This window comes from Ischnura elegans, chromosome 6 (assembly GCF_921293095.1).
Source record: "Ischnura elegans chromosome 6, ioIscEleg1.1, whole genome shotgun sequence".
NCBI classification, from domain to species: domain Eukaryota; kingdom Metazoa; phylum Arthropoda; class Insecta; order Odonata; family Coenagrionidae; genus Ischnura; species Ischnura elegans.
This window is the reverse complement of record NC_060251.1, coordinates 75,921,304-75,938,104: the sequence shown is the minus strand read 5'-3', so window position 1 is coordinate 75,938,104 and position 16,801 is coordinate 75,921,304. Positions and strand designations below refer to the sequence as shown.

The 16,801-nt window shown below is 37.2% G+C and overlaps 1 long non-coding RNA gene across 1 annotated transcript in view; it reads left to right on the top strand.

The window, feature by feature from the left end:
- Positions 1–16,801, top strand: part of LOC124161020 — a 570,739-nt gene that overhangs the window by 413,964 nt on the left and 139,974 nt on the right. The window contains exon 9 of the long non-coding RNA XR_006865300.1: positions 6,867–6,947. This is a non-coding gene — a long non-coding RNA (uncharacterized LOC124161020). The remainder of the gene's footprint in view (positions 1–6,866; positions 6,948–16,801) is intronic.

Here is a 16,801-nt window from a genome sequence, read left to right as displayed (position 1 = left end):
TCTTGAAATAGGCTGCAGAAATTTTGACCTAGTCTTCATAACATAATGTTTTTTGAACGAAAACAAATTATATTCTTTTAAATTGTAATATATTTTTTACATTTTCATCAAACATTTTTATGTGGGAATACACCTGCAGCCGATGCGGTGGTACCTAGAGCCGGTCAAGGCGAAAACCGAAAGTCGATATATATCGCACCAAGTGCGTCAGCCGTGAAAGAGAGCAGAACGGAAGGTGAACAAGCATAAAAGTGCGCTGGTAAGAGAACAAAGGTGACTTTCTAGCGGGAGATCTCCGCATAGCAAGAGGGACGAAGAAAGATGAAGAGAAAAACTACCGTCTAAAAGGAGCAGAGAGGTAATGGGATGACTGGGGTTGAAATGTGCGTGGCAGAGTCCCATGCAGGGTTTGCAAGGGGAGAAGCGGGTACTGCATCGGGGGAAGGTGGGAGAAGTGTGACGAATGGGATCCAATGGCTTTGCGGACCTGAGGCGACGGCGTCTCACGAAAGAAGCGGAAGTCGAGAGTCCAAAAGGGAGGCGGCGATATCCACCCGCGACTGTTGAGTACATATATATAAAGAGACGTGTAAGGCTCGAGGGATATAAATGTGCTCCGCAGGAGACTGGATATGACGCTAATGTATAAAAAAGTGAGAAGAAAGAGGAGTTTTCTTAGAGTTTGCCTTTTGTCGCCTCGGTCCTTGACGTCTACCAAAGCGATGGATGGACTTGCTTTGGGTAAGGGGATGTTTTTATCTCGGGAGATGTCCTACAACGCCTGACCGAACGACGAATTCCCCTTCTCTACGATATTAGGAGTAGCGCCAGATTTATGGTGTTCTTCGACAGCCTTAGTCATCTCAAAACGGGCGTAATCTCGGCTCTCAATGGTAGTTTTAGGAGAAAAACACTTTTTCATTTGGGACCGTTTGAAGAAGTGTGGTCAGTTGCGGGTTATGATCTCGTTAGAAATATTACTCTGAGATACTAGTCAGGCACCGACAAATACTTCTGGAACTCATCAATTACTGGTCAAATTTCATATTGTAAAAAACTATTCACAGCTAATGGATTAACTAGTGGTTAAGGGGAGAGTGTATTAATCAATTAAATCAACTGTTCAAGGTTGAACTTTACTCATAGGTTACCGAAATTTCACAATTTTCACGTTTGAGTATAATATTATCAGCAAGCTTTTTTCACCTTTACAATGTAGAAGCATTTTGTTCTTAAGGTTACTTTTTATGAAACGATGAATTTACCTAGTATTTCTGGATCTTTGGTATGTACTCATAGTTACTGATACTTGGGTATGACCGTAATCCTGATTATTTCCATCTATGAGGTGTAGATATTACTTTTTGCTCCTACCAGCGATTTTTCTTATCATGTGTATGTGGAAGATTATCCGTGTATTTATGAACCTTCTGAACATATTCAGATTCAAATACCACGATATTTAATGTTACGTCCACTTTCAGTTCTCCCTTCATTCAAGGGCGATTTGTCTACTCCATTTCCATCTACGCTATTTTCCATCTGCGATACCTGGCTAGTCTTAGAGGAAGTTTTTCCATTCATGTTTCTTCTCTCTGTCTGCCCACCAATACCTGTGAGGTACTAGTAAAGCACTTGTAATCACTAGTAAAACACACTGCTAAATGGCCAAAATCAAAACAAAAAAAGCATTAATTACTAATGCATTTACTTGTGATTAATTGGAGAACAGATTATCAATTAAATTAACTGATTATTAAATTAACATATTCAGATTCAAATACCACGATATTTAATGTTACGTCCACTTTCAGTTCTCCCTTCATGGTTCTCAATGACAAGAAAACAACAGCAATAATTATAGGGAGCAATTATTTCTTTTCCCATTTAGACCATGAAAATCTACCAAAAATAAGACTTGGTAGCCACAATATACCTTATGAGGAAACGGTAAAAAACCTTGGAGTCATATTCGATCGAACCCTTAGCTGGAAGCCTCAAACAAATTATGCGAGGCGTAAATTTTTGGGATCACTGCATCAACTTGTCAGAGCCAGAGAAATACTTACACCCGACATACGAATTTCATTAGTTAAAACACTAGTCTTCCCTCACTTGGATTATTGTACAGCCTTATTCACTAACCAAGACGACGCAAACAATAACAGACTCCAATTGGCCATGAATTCGGCAGTAAGATTTATTTACGACTTAAAAAAATGGGACCATATTAGTAACTATTACAACCGCCTTAACTGGCTTAAGTATAAAGAGCGTCGCACCCTTCACATAATAACTCTAGCCTTTAGTGTCTTAACGACCGGTTACCCGCCATACTTGTACGAGAAATTCGTTAGAAAATCTGAGGTTCATAATATACATACCCGTAATCATAACATTGACCTCCATATTCCAAAACATCACACGCCTCATATGAACAAATCATTCATAGTAACCGCCTCACGAATATGGAACTCTCTCCCAGCCCAAATAAGAAGCAGTACAAACATCAATAGGTTTAAACACAGCACATATGGGTTTCTGAAGAATGCCTCCTTATCCCCAAGTTAAATTTCTTTTGTTTATGTTCACTTTCTTATGTTCATATTTATTGTTTATATTCACTGTCTTATGTTCATATCTCTTGTTCATATTTCTTTTGTTTGTCACCTTAAATTTTGTAATTAGTGTGTTATATCTAAGTGCGATTATTTATTTTTTTGTCGAAAATATTGTATTGTTTTTTTTTTCATGCACTAGGCGATATGCACTGTTCACATTTGTCTGTATATGTATATATATTTATTTACTTTTTTCTTTTATTTATCTATCTCAATGTGGAATGTAGAAAGCTGTACTTATATTTTCTCATGGGCCCCAGTGCCTACGAAAATAAACGATATTATTATTATTTTATATTTTTTTATGTTTTCACAGCATTTTTGCTGGTTTTAGGCGAGGTACGGGTATCACCAAGTACTCTCGTCTCTTTACTCTGTTTTGAAAAATTTTCTGACAATCCGGCAAGTATTTAAAATTGCTGCTTTTTGTATGGTAATAAACAAGTTTTTCGGCAGTCCAATAGTTTGAAGACCTTGATGGAGTGAATGAGGCACTACTCCTGTGGCGGAGATAATGATGGGTATTATGTGTACTTTATCTGATTTCCACAATCTCTTGATTTCATTTTTAAGTTCTTCATACTTTTCCATTTTGCTGGTGTAGGCTGTAGTGATATTATGCGAATTAGGTACGGTAATGTCTATCAAGTACGTTTCATTGTGAGTTTTATCTTGTACTACTAGATCAGGTCTATTGCTATGGACTGTTTTATCGGTAATAATTGAACGGTCATAATAAATCTTACAGTGGTCGTTTTCAAGGATGGTTTTAGGTGTGTACTTATAATAAGGAACTCCATTTTCTATGAGTTTATACTTCAGAGCTAATTTCTGGTGTATGATGTTGCATATTTGATTGTGACGGTGCAGGTAGTCTTTTTGAGATAAGTTAGTGCATCCACTTGTGATGTGCTGTATCGTCTCAGAGGCATTATCACATTTTCTGCATCTGTCATCCAATAAATTTGGGTTTTTAATTATATATTTTTCATAATTTTTTGTTTTCACCACCTGGTCTTGTATTGCGATCATAAATCCTTCTGTTTCTGGGAAGAGTTGCCCATGCCTGAGCCATGCGTGCGATGCATCTTTATCGATTTCAGGGGCCTCCAGGGCATGAGGGTGTCTTCCGTGAAGGGATTTAGCTTTCCATATTGACATTTTACTGTCTATAGTAACAGTGGTTTCACTAACTTGCATACTTTCGTCAGATAGGTTTAACGGTGTGTATTTATTGTCTGCGTCACAGATAGTTCTCAGGAGATCCGAGGTAGATTTCTTGCTGAAAAAATATTTCCGTAACTGAGAAAGTTGTGAGTTGTGCTGATTCTTGATGTCTACGATACCCCTTCCACCAAATTTTCTGGGCAACGTGCTCCTCTCTATGTTTGAGCTTTTATGGAGCATATTTTTCTCTGTCATTTGGGATCGAATTTTTCTTTGTAGGTCGTCTAGATCTGTTTGTGACCATTTGATTATACCAAAGGAGTATGTCAGGAGAGGGATGGCAAAGGTATTAATTGAATTAGTGAGGTTTCTGCTGTTCAATTCCGTGCGAACAAGTTTCTTGATTCTATTTTGGAATTCAGTCGAAAGTTTTTGCTTTATCGTAGAGTGGTCTAGTCGTCTTGCTTGTTGGAATCCTAGGTATTTATAGGTGTCTCCCTCATCCATGGCCTCTATTATTTGCCCATCCAGTAGTGGAATATCATTCCTTTGTACTTTACCTCGGAATATTGTGATAGTTCTACATTTATCTATTCCAAATTCCATGTTTATATCCTTAGAAAATATTTCAGTTAAACGGACTAATTGATTTAGATTATTATTAGATCCTGCATATAGCTTGAGATCGTCCATATAGAAGAGATGCGATAGAGTGTGGCATCTTGGTTCTTTTCCTTTTATTTTGACTCCATATTGAGTATTATTCAGGAGGTTTGATAGAGGGTTTAGCGCAAGGCAGAGCCATAACGCACTCAAAGAGTCACCTTGAAATATTCCCCGTTTGATTTTGATATTATTCGTCTGCAAAAGACCCTCGTCAGTTTTTATGTGCAAGATGGTGCTCCATTTTTTCATCACAGTATGGAGACATTTAATAACTTCTGGGTGAATTTTATAGATGTTTAGTACTTCAATAAGCCAGGAATGGGGAACAGAGGCAAAAGCTTTTTTGTAATCTATGTAGCAACTGTGTAGGTTCCTATTCTTTTCTTGTATTTGTTTAAGAATAATTGAATCAATTATCAACTGTTCCTTGCAACCTTTGCTTCCTCTGTGACACCCCTTTTGCTCTTCCGTAAAAATGTGGTTCTCATCTATATGGTTGTTGATGACTTCTGTTATGCAAGAGGTGAAAATTTTATAAAATGTTTGTAGACAAGTTATCGGTCTATATTTTGATGGATCGTTACATGCGACTTCTTTTGGCATTAAATATGTTTTACCTTCCATTAAAAAAACTGGAATATTTTCTGGAAACTTCAAAAATTGGTTTATATATTTCAGTAGATGCTTATGGCAGCTGGTGAATTTTTTGTACCAAAAGTTGTGTATATTATCACTTCCTGGACTTTTCCAGTTATGGGTTCGGCTAAGAATTTTTTCCAGAATTTCCATTGTAATAATGGGGGGAAGCATAGTTTCTATGTTTTCCGCTGCTGTTCTTTCATTTCTCATCCAGGTTGCATTTCCATTATGGGATGTATCATTCGACCAAATATTTGACCAAAATTTCTCCACTTATTATTATTATTATTATTATTATTGTTAAATTTATACCCTTAGCTAACCGACAGCTCACAACTTTAACGTCATGGACGTACCCAGGAGGGGCATGAGGGGGCAGCTGCCTCCCCCCCTAGAAGCAAAAATCTCAAATGTCTTTGAGGAAAATAATATTTTTTCGAGCAAATAATTTTTAAAACTAATGAACAGCTGTTACAGTTTCCTTAAAATGTTGATTTTATTCACCTTTTCGATTCTTAAATCGTACCTACGACTAAAACAGCCATAGCTTGCCCCTCCCCCCCTATTTTTGATCCTGGGTACGTCCTTGTTTCACGTTATGGGGGAAAAATTTGCTAGTTTTTATTCCATTAACTTAATGTGGAAACATTTCGTTCTTAAGGTTTCTTTTTATTTATTGATGAAAGTCTGAAATAATCTGGAAGTTTTGGGTCTTGAATAATCATCCTTCGTTAATCATTATCGAGTATGGCCATGTAACTCATTATTATTTTCATCTGTAAGAAGTAGAAATTGTCTTGCTACTCTCCAGCAATTTATCTTATCGGGTGTATGTGGCAAAAGTATCCGGGTATTTATGAATCTTCTGAACATATCAAGAGTCATAAATACTACGATATTTAATGTTACGTCCACTTCCAGGTCTCCCTGCATCCAAGCGGCGATCTGTCAACCCCATTTCCGTCTACGCTTTATGTGATACCTCGGCTAGAGTCTTATAGGAAGTTTTTCTCTCCATATTTCTTCTCTGTGTCTGCACACCCATATGGAGTCGTTTCCTTTTTCCAGCACGCTCTTCTGCATCTCTCGCAAGTGAATGTCTTCACCCTCCCATGCACCTTCCCCTCCAGGCTGTGAATCGCACGCGCAACTGGGGGAGAAAAAACTTCTTGAGTTTTATATGCGAAGGGGTTGCTGACCCAATGGTTCCTGGAGGATCGTTCGTTGGTGGAGGTTCTGAGGCATTGCACATCAATGGTGCGGAAGGCTACGAGCACTCCACCATGAGGAAAAGTTGGTAGGTGAGAAGAGAGCACCTTATGGAGACGTTTTCTCTTATCCAAAGACCGCGAGAGAATAAATATTTAGTCTACAACAAATATAGATATATTACAGAATAAATATAGCAATACCTTATCCACGGTATTACTGGACTTAGCGTAAGTTTAGGATAATATATTGTGCATTATTGAATACGGATCATCATTGTAGAAATGCAGAGGGAAATGAAACCGTTGTGAAGAAATCAGAGATTTATGCTGAATAAATCTCAAAGTGAAACAGAACATATCTCGTGCAATATGTAGGGAAATAAATTAAGCAGAAATGATGTTTTTGCGTGTTGAAATATGTAAAAAAATATAGTAACAAAGGTTCAGATATTTTAATTTCGAAGATTAGAAATTTTGCTATGATGATCTCATTCCACAATTAGTGACTGGCTTTATTTGCAAGTATATCCATTGTCTTATCTAAGTTCTTTCTCTATTTAAGGGTCCTAAGGCTTCATGGCAGACCATAGCTACAAGTTTGTCTCCTGGAAAATACTTCTTCCACCTATTGTTAGACTTCTTGGTAAGTATCTATCTTAACATAGTTTTTACATATATAGCAATCGACGTGATATTTTGATATTGTGTTTTATTTTAAATGATTTTGTAATTTAAATTCCATTCTTAAACTTTAGATACTTTACTTTGGAATAAACTTCCGTAGTTGAAAACTTGTCATGAACATTTTCCCCCGACGGATGATTGGAATTAATTACTTTATTGAATAAATTATCCCTCAGTTAACTGAATTCCATCGAATCTCTAAAGTTTAAAAATCTCAGTTATATTATTTTGGAATGTCCTTAGCTTAGGTTTATCAGTTGAATTTACTGTTAGATAACTGTATAAGTAATACTATGAATAATAACATTATGGAAGCTAAATTTTTAAATTGATTGGCATTATTTGGTAGGCTGTCGGCTAGAGGTAGTTAAGATCTCAAAACCACATTAATGAGTTTTCAATTTGCCAATACGAAGATGATAACGTACTTATCATACGCCGTTACACATATTAAGACGTTTCGTAACCGGAAGTGATGAAATCAACTCATAGAGAGTATGAAAATCTTTATGCTCAAACTACCAAGCGTGCGACAGTAACTTGAACTTTCAAATTTTAGAAGCACTATTAGAAACACATGCTTTGTATTTTTTTAAATCTTTTTAACACTCAATTGATTAAATTATTTGGTAGTATAAGAGTGAATGTGATTGATCGAGCAAAAACAACTGAAAATTCGGCTTTACCGGTCAATAAAATTGTAAAAAAAACCGTTTCATAAAAGTATAAAGTAAACACTATCGAAAAACGTGTTCAGAGGATAGAAAATATTCTGAGAATCGCAAATTTAAGGTACTGTATCACGCTTAGTAATTTGAGTATTAATAGTTTCCATACTTTCCATAAGTTGATTTGATCACTTGAGTTTACGGAACATCTTTGTTCGAACTGTCGTAGTTATGAAATAGTACATCGCAAATTGTCTGATTGCCAATTGTCGCGTTTACGAGTTTTGTGATTACGAACTGTCCGTTTACGTCATGTCGGTTACGAAATAGCCGTCTAGATATTAACGTGATACCAATGAAACGCTCGAATTTTTCAGTAGCAGTAACTTCCGCTGCATTTTTACGTGGCGATCAGCGGTTATCATTTACTTACAACTCACAATCAGTAAGACTTGGTCTCCAATCTAGAAGGCTAAAGGATGGGTAGCCTGTAATATTGCTATTAAATATTCTCTAACAAATTATTCCACCAATTTCATTCCTGCGACATTTATTGGTATCACTGTCGAATACTGGCCATTTTACAAATTTCTACGTATTCTCGTCCATTGTGTGATTTTTATCAATAATTGTTATGCATGAACGCTTCATTGCTTCATCGCATTTAATGGTTTACAGTCGAATGGCTTCGAATCGTAAAAAATTGTATAGTAATGATTCAAATGAACATCGCTCAAAGCATATTATCTGCATTAATTGACAAATAACCTAATGAATACTGTATTGACAAGATAAAATGAGGTTTAAGCAATCAAGTATATTTAATTCACTTCGTTGCACAAATTTATTGCAATGCATTAATGATACGCTCCAGGTTTAATAAATATTTATTTACGTTTTAACCGACTACCTTTTGTTTAAGTGATGTAAATTCATGTTTTGGCCTGAATGCAATATATTTCTCCTCCTCATCTTATGATCATATTTAAATTACTGGCGCTTATTCAGTCGTCATAATCGGTGAATTTTTAGTAGGAAATCAAAAGCAAACATCAATATTCAATAACTGCTGCGCGTTTGTATGTCGTTGCTTACAGTTTTTCCCTAGTAGGTACAAGCGTCATATTGGTATATAATAATATACTCTTACTCGGAAACTTACAAATTCTGACACAGCAACTATGAAGAGGGAGGTGGTATATCGATTGATTTTTCTGCTAAAATTTAGGATAGTTCTTGAAGTAAACATTCAACTATTTAATGATCTTCTAATGATTTAGATACCAAATTAATACCTAATATTTATACCTAATATAAATTATTTCAAGTCAGCTGAGGTATATATTTTGTTCTTACATAATGTACTGTTAATTGGGAGAAATCGGGAATTTCAGGAACCACATTAGTATCAAAATTATTAAGATCTTAGGTATGGTGGCACTGTGGTATTGCTATGCTAACGTTGAGAGTATTTCATGAATCAATTTTCACCCTTTCTGTTCTTTCTGGGGGTGAGAATATATTTCAACTCTTCGTGTAACGCCAAAATAATTTTATACAGCAAAATCTTTCTTTTATGTCTTGCCCCATTCTCATTTAATATTGCTAATAAATGAGGTTTAAATTCAAATACCGCAATGCACCAAATCTGATTACTCAGGTAATCGTTCATGAGTAAAACTTCAATGCAAATGAAGTGTAATATCAGAGGGAACGAGGCTTTCGTTATTTTATTTTGCTATCTAGGACTTACGAGAATTTTTTTATACCCTTTCTTTCTCCATTTTGCTCATACATTTTTTAAATAAACTGTGAAAAACATTCACTATTAATCAAACCATTGGCCTTGAAATATTATTTACAGAGCACATAAGTAAACCCGTTATTTCATTTGCTGTCTTGGAGATCTTCAAAATGAAAATCTTTAATGTTATTTATGCCAAAAAAAAGTTTACAGACCTTAACGTATTCATTGCTAATACGAATTCCTAAATGGGCTTTTAATAAACCATACTTGGGGCAATTATTGTGAAGTGCTGTTCTTCAAAAGCCTATAAAAATGGCAGCATTCTTGGACATTCTGCATTTCAAATCCAAAATCTACGACTGAGAATCTGTCTGAATGCCAATAAATTTTAATCAGTATGTAAATGATTCCATAATTAAATAATATGGAATCTTGTTTGGACATTAATACATTGGATATACCACCACAAACTGCAGCGCCACATCTGATATTTTATTTATATCATTTTTTTGAAGCTGGCGATTAAAGACATATGAATTGGAATGGTTGAATGATTATCATGCACTAGATTTTTCATAGCAACTTCCGTCTCTTGGGTAAATGGCAGGGCGTTCCGTGAACACCCTATAATATATTTATGGTTCAAGGAAGGGCTATGATGAGCTTATATTTCTTTCCTTTTGAACCGGTGACGTCGAAGGTCCATAAACGCCCTTTTTCTCGTACCGTACTAATACCACCAACGGATAATTTATCACCGAGCTACAGGCACTCCATGTGATAATGAAGTTATCCTCAAGCTACCCCAGGACCCAACAATACGTCGTTTGGGAAGGTGCCCAAACACTTCCCCATTGTTTGCTTCTCGTTCCGGCGTCAGAGCTGAACTCGACCACGTCTTACCTCCTTATTCGTCTCCGGCCTCCCACCAGAGGCCAAAAAGGAATCCTCAGCGATTCTGAGACAAGCGCTCAAAAGGAAGAAACGCGTTGTTTCCCCTTTTTGCTTTGAGTCCTGATGACGTTTGAATGACCTGTTTTCCTTCAAATAGGTGATGTAAGGAGATTTAATGCCGGGGAACATAATTTGGAGGAGTAAGCTGTATGTTGGAAGTACGTAGAAATAGCTTTTGTTTCAAGTAGGTTTATGACGACTTTTTATAATGATTACAGTAATTCGTTACACAATTTTGTCATAAATGAATCTTCAAGAATAAATTTAATTGATAATTGTGAATTTTTTACGTTTTGAATAGCCTTTCATGTATTTTTTGAAATGGTAATTTTAAATGGTGGCAGGATGCTGATTTTCATTTAAATTCTTAAAATACGAAAAATGTTGATCCTTCAGATCCAAAGTGTAGTGGCTATTACTTTATCGTCAATTAAATGTACATGAAATTATATAAATTTTCAAATGAATAGTCTCTAAATAACGGAGGTTACAAAACAAATTGATCTGCTCTCTGGCAATGTCGATCCAAACTTTTGTCTTCAAATAATACAACGAGTTTTCTAGGGTAAATAGAAAATTCTGTACTTAATTGATTCGGCGACGAATTATCGTGGAAAAAACTCTGTAAATATCCGTTATAGCCTTAGTTTTTCAATTGATACTCTGGAGAGGACCCTATTTACTCTGCGAGGAGGGGGGAGTCATCATTATGGTTAGTTAACAGTCGCGAGATTGGTTTAACGCATCTCTCAGCTAATATTTTAACGTTTACTATTTTCATTTGCATCCTTAACCACTTGATATACGTATCTCAAAGGAGGCTTTCCTTTGCCGGTCATACTTTCCTTGTGTTTTTGTATTGCCTTTATCAAAACTTCAAATTTCGCAATGTGAGCGAATATGTGATGCCATTAGTAGTGTCATATCCCTAATTTACTCCACTGTTCCTAAGACTTCCTCATTGCTGGCTTCTATCATCGGTGCAGTGCAGTTCAAGGATGATTTTGTACGTATTTCTCTTAATGATATCCGTTATTAACTCCTCAAGACATATAAGGCTACCACGTAGTGTGCGAGTATCTAGCAGCCTCCGTCTTTAATAAAGCATAACACCACATTTCGAATTCACGTTGCAATTCATGTTTTAGATGAAATTATGACGAATGGCGTTGAAAATTTTACTCATCATTGAAACACCCGAATTCAAATGCATGTCTACTCGAACAGTCTGGTTGTCAGAATTACAAGACAGACGAAGGGAGGAGTATCTTGCTCGAGAATGGCTGATAAGAAACAAGATTGTTTTCTTTTTAGTTGATAAATAAGAATCGTGTTTTAAATGAAATGTAAACGAATCACATGGAAAAATTTACCTATCATTGAAACACCCGAATTAAAACGTACGTTTGTTCGAACAACTAGTTTATCAGGGTTGCAAGACAACAATAGAGGAGTATCCTGCTCCCGAATACCTGATGAGAAATTGCCATCGAATTTATGCTGATGATCATAATCATAAAGAATAACGTGGAAAAATTTACTTACAATTGAAATATCCGAATGAAAACGTACGCCTAATCTAACAGCCTGATTATCAAGGTTTTAAGACAGAACGAGAAAAGAGTATATGACTGGAGAGAACGAGATAGAACGAGAGAGGAGTTGATGAGGAATAAACGTCACATTCATGCTGTGAATCATGTTTTTAAAGAAACTTAAACGAGTGTAATGGGAAATTTTTCTGTAATTGAAATATCCGAATTAAAACGTATGCCTTATCGAACATACTTGTACCTAAAAGCTTGTATCAGGGTAGTTTCAACTAATTGCATGAGTAAAGAATTGCAAGTTTTATTACTCAGTGGTACAAGGTGAAGTCTGTTTTTTCCTAGGTAAAGGTAGAGCTTACCTCAGACTAGGTCACAGCAGATTAGGTTGAACAATATCAACGTTTAGGGTTTATCCAAGAGTTTATGTCGCGTGAGTCACGACTTGTTGCATAAGAAAATAGGTGCAAGTTTCTTCATGCCTAAAGGTGATTTTTCCTAGGTAAGGGTCGACTTTACCTCAGATTGTCACAACAGATTGGATTTTACAGTATCAATTTTTAGGACTTATCCAAAAACTTGAGTCATGGGAGTTACGACTTGGTGAAGATTGAATTTTACTATATCAATACTGAGGGTTATAATATAGACCGAGAGAGGAGTATCTCGTTCCCAAATGGCTGATGAGGAATAAGCGTAATAAAGTGAAGAAAGGATAGTTGGAGAGAGAGAGAGAGAAGAAGTGGAGAGAATGTCATGGGGATAAGATTGGGGGATAAGAAGTAAGGGAGAGGAAGAACCTCATCCCTTGGGGAAGGGTGGGCGCCGCCTGGTGCCCATTAGCACCCGATACATACTCGAGAGTTTATGGAGCACCCTGCCGACTCCATTATGGAAATGCGAAGACTCAGAAACAGCGAGCAACTCACTTTGCAACTCACCCCCGCTCCCGGCTCCCCACTTTACCGTCCCGTTCCTCCCCATAGCTCCCCCGCACCCCTTGGCTTTCCGACCCCTCTCCGCCCATAGGCCTCTTCTTCGCGGTTATGCAGTCACCACCTCCTCGCTCCTCTCCCGCCCTCAAACACTTCTCATCCGACGGCGGCGGAATGGATGCTCCTGCCGGCGAACTTGATGAGCGGGAAAGAATGGGCCAAGTGCCGTGGAGAGGGGAGGGAGAGATATGGGCTGCCGGAGATGTATGGAGGAAAGCGAAAGGTGGTGGTCGGATGGATCTATACGCCCAACCTTATATATATACTCGCACATATAGCACTCATAGCCCTACCGACATTTATCTGGTGCGTGTCAGAGGGAGTTACGACTTGGTGCATAAGAAAAGAGGTGCAAAGTTATTTCAAGCCGAAAGGTTTTTTCCTAGATAAGGGTAGAGCATATCTTGGATTGTCACAGCGGCTTAGATTTTACGATATCAAAATCGAGGGCTTATCCAAAAGCTTGTGTCATGGGAGTAAGAAAAGAGGTTCAAGTTTATTCAAGTCGAAATGTTTCTCGCCTAGGTAATAATCCACCTCAGGCTAAGTCACAGCAGATTATTTTTTCCAATATTAATGTTGAGGACTTATCCAAGAGCATGTATAACGGGAGAAGGAAAAGAGGGAGTTAGTTCACTCACTGGTTCAACACGAAAGGTAATTTTACCCAGGTTGGGGTAGGGCTTACCTCAGACTAACTCACAACAGATCATACAATTTCAATGCTTAGGGCTTATCCGAAAGCTTGCGTCATGCGAATTACGACTCAGTTCAGAAAAAAGAGGTGCAAATTTGTTCACCCAGAGGTTCAATCCGATGGATGGTTTTTCCTTGGTATGATATGCTTAGATAGGTAAGCTTACTTCAGGATAAGTCGCAGTCGATTGGTATATCAATATCAATGTTGAGGGCATTTTTGAAATAAGTAAATTTACTCCAGAAAAGCAATTCAAATGGAAAGCATGAGATTTATTTTATATCAGGTCAGGGGGTGTTCAAGAGGAAAATGTTTTATTGTTTTGCAAAAATATAACTGTATTCCAATCCTTGACAAATAAAAAGTGATTTCATATCAGCCATAATTTTTGTGGTCTAATGTTGACACGGTTATTTATTCTATTTATTTTTTTGGTCACACAGCTTTGATCCACTTCAAAAATTCTTTTTTCAAAGAATTGCCCATACGTATCGAAGATTGGTTATTTTGGTTCGTTAAGATAAAACATTCATGCCGACAGGTTGAATGGAATGAGACTTTGAGAACTTCTTCGGCCTAATTTGCGTTTATGTTTACGCAATGCCCTCAGGAGAGGGAAAGGCCATTTTGATTATTCATCAGATCCATTGGGTTGAATTCGTGTTTTTAATCACCCTTCTGGGCTTTCATGAATGATGAAATTTTCAACAGGTACATTTTTCTACCGAAAGTCCCCAAGGTTTTTCAAATATTTATAGAATCGAAGTATAGCTTTTGCCTAAGAGCATTTTTTTGAAACGCAACAGGAAGTTGTTTTTAAGTCCTTCTTCTGGCTTTTATTATGACAGCAAAAGCTTGTAAACTGTGCGAGCGTCTGTATTTTCGCTATCCTTCATTTTGCAGTCTTTGTCTTTAACCTTCGTTCGTTTGATGGAATAAATTTCTGTAAATTATGAAGTTCGAATCCTTAGGTTAAGTTGTGGTATTCAGGCTGCTGATGCTACGGTAATAATAAGTAATTATGGCACAGATGTTTATTCCTCCACGCCTGTCTCTACATCATTATAGTAACTTTGCCTTATCAATTCCCTAAATTGGCGTATTTCATTCTTCAAATTGCCCCTCTCCCTAGCTAGTTCCTTCAGTTTCCTGATTTTTTCTTCCATATGGTTTTCTTTATCTACCTCAAGGACTTAGGTCTTTAATATTACTTTGCATTCTCGCGCGTTACTGCGAGCAAAGTCACTTTTCATGTAGTACCTAGGCTTTTTTTATTCTCGGGAAATATTACCTTCCATTATATTTTACTGGTAATTATTGTGTCCTATGGCATAGCCTATCCGTATTATACTTTTCTGGCGTCTGTAACCCCATAGTTCTCGTTCCTCTCCTATTATTATTTACCCCACCTCGTTTCTCGCCCTACCAGTGTATTTGATCTCATCACCCGTCGCCCGCACCAGGTTTGAAAAGCTTTAATTTTATTTTGGCCAGCTATTCCAATGGTTCGCATTTCCGTTACCAATTGAGCCACTATCCACTCGAATTTTTTAATGATTTCACAAGCTGTTTCTTGATTTTTGATGGCGATGCTTCCTTTTCTCAACTTTTATTCTCTGGGAGTAGTGTAGCGGCTTTTTTGTCATGTATGCTCAGCTTTTTATGTCTTAGTTTGGGCTATACGATATGATACTTTTTATCTGGTGTGCTTCTTTCATCCCAGTTATTTATGCTAGGAGAATAATTCCACATGCTTCAATCTCTATCCTTTGAGATAGATGCTAGATACTCTCTCTCTCGCTTTCCCGCATCTAAATATCTTGGTTTTCTTTTCATTGATTTTCATCGTACCTTTCTGTCTGCAAACGCTCTTTTCTATTAAGACTTCCCTCTTCCATTAACTCCCATTCCAAATGTGTTCCAAATTTTGATCTTTTTTTCATCCCTCATCCATCTTGCACCATCTCTATCGTAATTTCCCCCCCTACTCCTCGCACTACCTCATGAAGTCTACCATTCTTTGCCATTTATTTGTAAATGCTGTTGAATATTATTTTGTTCACTGTTGGTTACGTTTTGCACAATATTAGTAAATTTTTCTCTTGCTATTGTGAGTCCTCTGAAATTGGACTCGTGCTATTTTTGGATTGCATTAAATAAATAAAGAAAAATCGAACCACATTTTTTTCTTCCATATTTTATGTCATATCTGGTCTTATTTTCCGTTTGACATGATGAGCGATCAATTCTCTCTTGCTGCTCGCTAGCTCTTTAGCATTGGTCTGGTATGGTAAGGAGATGACCTTATTAAGCCCGCCGTTGAGGAATGGGATATAAAGGAAGGATTGAGAGAAACCTAGCGTCGCGTCACTTTCATTTTGGGCACTTTCATATTCTCCATTATCCTACACTGGGCGAGAGAACATCTTTAGCGGATGAGCCTAAAAAAATTTTACGTCGAAAGTCAACCTTCTAGATTTATCGGGATAACGCTTAGAGCCAAATGAAGCAGTTCCTCTTCAGTGGTTACTCAGCTAACGCATCCACATAGATTCTATCCATGTGAATGCTTTCACCGTACTCTTACTTCGTAACTAAAAAAATCCTGTTACCTTAACTTCAAACTGCTATATGGATAGATGATGCCGCCTTTCTGATGGCATGTTTCGTTGTAAAGAGCGGCAGATAATGAGTAATAACCGGATTATAGAGACATAATTTATGTGTGTAATATTTCTAAGCCTGCCGCGTGAACGGCGGTGAAATACACAAGAAATGCCATGAGAAAAAAAAAATTCCCCTGGACCGGGAATCGAACCACGGACCATAGGCTTTTCGGGGCACTGCGTAGACCACTAAGCTATCCAGGTTCTTTAACTTTCATGGCAATTATACCGAGGCTCATGTTAGTAGGTGTTAGGCCCTCGCGTTCCATCAAGGATGGCAACGCGAGGGAGGACTTCCAAGAAGCCACAACCGGTTGAGAGCCTCAAACCTGCGCTAAAGCCGCGCAAAGCGGTGTGTGTAATATTTCTAAACCTGCCGCGTGAACGGCGGTGAAATATACAATAATTGCCATGAGAAAAAAATTTATATTTCTTTTTTTTCTCATAGCAATTCTTGTATATCATTTATGTGATTTTGGGAAGAATAATTTTCAACGATTCTTTCGTAGCTTCACACAGATTATGTCGAAAAATATTCT